This window comes from Erinaceus europaeus, chromosome 3 (assembly GCF_950295315.1).
Source record: "Erinaceus europaeus chromosome 3, mEriEur2.1, whole genome shotgun sequence".
NCBI lineage: Eukaryota > Metazoa > Chordata > Mammalia > Eulipotyphla > Erinaceidae > Erinaceus > Erinaceus europaeus.
In genome coordinates this window covers 82,464,590-82,469,612 of record NC_080164.1, presented here as the reverse complement: position 1 = coordinate 82,469,612, position 5,023 = coordinate 82,464,590, and the positions used below count along the sequence as shown (strand labels likewise).

The 5,023-nt window shown below is 37.8% G+C and overlaps 1 pseudogene; it reads left to right on the top strand.

Moving 5' to 3' along the window:
- Positions 1–4,652: 4,652 nt before the first annotated feature.
- LOC132537784 (U2 spliceosomal RNA) lies at positions 4,653–4,782 on the top strand (annotated as a pseudogene).
- Positions 4,783–5,023: the final 241 nt, after the last annotated feature.

Genomic DNA, 5,023 nt, shown 5'->3' with positions numbered 1-5,023 from the left:
TGGTCTAGGCTTTTGGGAGAGACAACATATCAAAGACAGCCTATGTATTAAAAAGACTCAGTCTGTGTTTTAAGAAGTTCTAGACATATCATCAGTTTTTGCCTCTCATATTAATTAAATACTGGTTTATATGTTTCCTTTTTATAAAATTTTTAAAATACATTTGGAAAATGCTTTTGAATTTTCAAAGAAAAGTGCATTCTAGCAAACAAATCACTTCCATAAAGAGCTTGGTCTGGTACTAATAAGTAGTTACCTCAGTCAGTAGTGCATTATCTCTCTCTCTCTCCCTCTCTCTCTCTCTCCATCAAAATATTTTATTGAGGAGATAATGGATTATAGTACTATTGTTGTCACATGGTACAATTTCTCATTTCCCCATGAAAGTTGACTGCAAAATCACCCCCAATTTGGATCATTTCCACAATCCTGTACCAGGAACCCAACATCCTTTCCATCCCTTCCCTCCTCCTACTCCAGAGTATTTTGCTATGGTGAAATATGCCACACCAAGTCCAGGTTTTACTTTGTGTTTTCCCTTTCTCTTCTTATTTCAAAAATTCTACTTTTGAGTGGGATCATCCAGTATTCATCATAGTTTTTTTTTTTTTTGGCTTATCTCACTTAACATAATTCCTTTTGAGATCCATCCAAGAAGAGATCTGTATTCACCTACATTCAGAGCAGCATAGTTTGTAGTAATGCAAACTTGGAAGCAACCCAGATGTTAAATTACAGTTGAGTGGATTCTCTTATCTAGACCTGGCAGGAGGCAGAGTGAGCTCAGGCAGACACGTCTATTATTTATAACACAGGAAGTTAGAAGCAGCATTGGTCAATGTCTCAGTTTCAGATTCTCAAAGCAGAATATGAGTGGGATGCAAGCACAAGGAAAGTACCCCTACTCACCCACCCTCACACCCCAAAAAAATCACAAAGCAACTAAGGTTAAAGCAATAGAACCTTTGCTAAAATTTTAACACAGTACTTTTTCTGCTTGCAGATATTTTATTTTATTTATTTTAATTTTTTATTTATACAAAGGAAATATTGACTAGAGCATAGGATAAGAGGGGTACAACTACACACAATTCCCACCATCAGAACTCTGTATCCCCTCCCCCAATAGCTTTCCAATTCTTCAACCATCTGGGAGTATAGAACCAAGGTCATTGTGGGATGTAGAAGGTTGAAGGTCTAGCTTCTATAATTGCTTCCCCCTGAACATGGGCATTGAAAGATCGATCCATACTAACAGCCTGCCTCTCTCTTTCCCTAGTGGGGAAGGGCTCTGGGTAAGCAGATCTACAGGACACATTGGTGGTATTGCCTGTCCAGGGAAGTCTGGTCTGATCATACTAGCATCTGGAAGCTGATGGTTGAAAAGAGAGTTAATATACAAAGCCAAACAAATCGTTGATCAATCATGGACCTAAAGGCTGGAATAGTGCAGATGAAGAGTTGGGTGGGGGATGTCTCTGTTTTGTAGACAGCTAGTAGGCATATTTTACTTATATTTCAAAGGACATGTAGCTATAATAGTTTTTTTTTTTCTTTTTCTTTTTTTTTCTCCTGAGCCTGAAATCTGATATGCCAGTGGATACAAGTTACTGTCTGGGGAGATGATGTCATGGCTGGAAAAAGGACCAGAAAGCTGGATCAGGGAAAAGAGTAGCTCCCAAATATGGTAAAGGTGTATAAATATTGTTGACAGTAAACCCCATTGATTTGATATGATCTGGGGACCACATTCAGCTTAGGAGCCTATGTGAACTCTGCATCCCTCTAGATATGAGCTCACATTCTATGGTCATGAGTAGGAATGTTCCAAGCTGCCTCAATGTCAGGACCCATCTTCCTCAGGTGTAGCATAGAGTATGTTGTCCATCCTCCCTTTGGAGGATGGAACATTCTCTACCATTGTTGATCCAAGTTGAGGGCAACGTCCTATGGGGTCCCACAAAGGGGTCTATTGTGTTGTTTCTGATAGAGATGACCGGTAACAATGGAGAGAGGGATTTATTTGAGGTTTAGGTCCATCATGTCTGTTTGGGAATCTCAGGACTCCCAGCTGATGGGGTGGCCTGATAGTGTCGAAAGAGTCATTGTTAAAGTATGGCAGTCTCTTGCCCTTAATCAGCTTTTGCAGTCCTTGCTTTGATAGGTTTAGCTTTGGAGTGAATGAGAGAATTGTAACAGGAAGAAGGTAAGTAGGGTATCTAGGTCTAATAATACACTATTTCATTATGAATTTTATACTGATTATGGACTATTGTGTATTTTTGCTTTCAGGAATATATTTTGCCCTAATTTATGGATACATGTAAACATATGCTTTATCTCACAGACTGGTCTATATCTAGTTTGGGACATTGTTAGGAAGTGAACCTCCTGGAATGGAATTTGAGAATACTATGAAAAGAAAGGTCTCACCTGAGTAATGAAGCTGAAAGGCTGACATTTCACACCTGAAGTCTTTGGACACAGTATGAAGTGAAACATGCTGAGGTGGTACTTGTTGCATTGATTAGGTTGGGATCAGCAGATGCAATATCACCTGGTATGAATTGAGAGAAGCATGCAGGAAAGTGAGCCTCACCCTAGAGGTTCCAAAACTGGGGGAAGAAAGACTCTATACAGGAAGCTGGAGGTTCCTGATGTCTTAGGATTTAAGACAAAAATAGATAGTTACTGCTATAATCACATTATTTGGCAATCGAGGTAACTTTGAAATATCCCTTTGTAAGGACTTGCTGTATCATACACAACATCACCATAATTAATGTCCTTTGACATTATTTGTATATAGTTGAGCCAGCTGTTGCTTCTGTTTTCCCTGGTCTAAGCTATTTTTCTTTTTAATTTCTATATCGGGAATTAATGTTTTGCATTCAACAGTAAATACAATAGTTTGTACATTCATAACATTTCTCAGTTTTCCATATAACAATACAACCCTCACTAGGTCCTCTGTCATCCTTCTTGGACCTGTATTCTCTCCCCCAACCCAACCCAGAGTCTTTTATTTTGGTACAATGCACCAATTCCAGTTCAGGATCTACTTGTGTTTTCTCTTCTGATCTTGTTTTTCAACTTCTTCCTGAAAGTGAGATCATTACATACTCATCCTTCTGTTTTTTACTTATTTCACTTAAAATGAATGAATTTTTGAACGAATTTTTCAAGATCCTTTAAAGATCGGCTAAAAACAGTAAAGTCACCATTTTTTATAGCTGAGTATTATTCCATTGTGCATATATACCACAACTTGCTCAGTCACTCATTTGTTGTTGGACACCTGGGTTGCTTCCAGGTTTGGGCTATAACAAATTGTCCTGATAAGTACATATGTGCATACAGATCTTTTTGGATGGGTTTTTTGAGTTCCTTAGGATATATCCCCAGGAGAATTGCAGAATCATAGGGTAGGTCCATTTCTAGCCTTCTGAGAGTTCTCTAGACTGTTCTCCACAGAGGTTGGACCAATTGACATTCCCACCAGCAGTGTAGGAGGGTTCCTTTGACCCCACAACCTCTCCAGCATTTGCTACTGTTACCTTTTCTGATGTATAAGATACTCACTGCAGTGAAGTGGTATTTCATTGTTGTCTTGATTTGCATTTCTCTGACAATCAAAGACTTCGAGCATTTTTTTCATGTGTTTCTTGGCCTTTTGGATCTTTTCTGTGGTTAATATTGTGTTCATGTCTTCCCCCATTTTTTGAAGGGGTTATTTATTTTCTTGTTGAGTTTGGCAAGGTCTTTATATGTTTTTGTTATTAAACTCTTGTCTGATATATGGCATGTAACCATCTTCTCCCATTATGTGAGGGGTCTCTTTGTTTGGGTAGTGGTTTATATTGCTGTGCAGAAGCTTTTTAATTCAATGTAGTCCCATAAGTTTATGATTGCCTTAGTCTTCTTTGTAATTGGATTAGTTTCACTGATGATGTCTTTAAAATTTATGCGGAAAAGATTTCTGCCAATATTTTCCTCTAAGTTTCTGGTTTAACATACAATTCCTTGATCCACTTGGAATTTACTTTTGTGTTTGTTGAAATATAGTGGTTCAATTGCATTCTTCTGTATGTTTCAACTCATTTTTTCCACAACATTTGTTGTAGAGACTCTGCTTTCCCCATTTAATAGTCTGAGCACCTTAATCAAAAATTAGATGTCCATAGGTGTTGAGGCTTACTTCTGGGCTCTCAATTCTATTCCACTGATCAGTGTGTCTATTCATGTTCCAGTACCAAGCAGTATTAATGACAATGGCCCTATAATACAATTTGAGATCTGGGAGTGTGATACCTCCAGTTCTGTTCTTTCTTCTCAAGTTTGTTTTGGCAATTCTAGGTCTTTTCTGGTGCCAGATCAACATTTGTAGCATTTGTTCTATTCTCCTCAAGAATGTGGTTGGGATCTTGATGGGGTTAGCATTAAATTTGTATATAGCTCTGAGTAGTATATTCATTTTGATGATGTTAATTCCTCCAACCCATGAACATGGAATACCTTTCAACTTATTTGTGTCTTTTTCAATTTCCTTGAGTAATGACTCATAATTTTCAGTATATAAGACTTTAACTCCTTTGGCTAGGTTTATTCCTAGATATTTTATTGTTTTTGTTGCTGTAGTAAAAGGAATTTATATTGCTTCTAGGCCTTTTGGCTAAGATCAAGTGTAGTAAAAGGAATTTATTTATGGAATTCAATTCTTCTACCTTGGTGTTTTCATAGAAGAATGCCACTGACTTTTGAATGTTAATTTTGTAACCTGACACCTTACTGTATTGCCTGATGATATCCAAAAGCGTCTTGCTGAGTTCCTTAGGTTTTCTATGTACTCTCATGTCATCTGCAAATAGGGAGAGTTTAACTTTTCTCTTCCAATCTGTATGCCTTTAATTCCATGTTCCTGCCTGATTGCTATGGCAAGAACTTCCAACACTATATTGAATAGTGATGTTGATAGTGGGCAGCCCTGTCTAGTACCTGATCTGAGGGGAAATGCTTCCAGTTT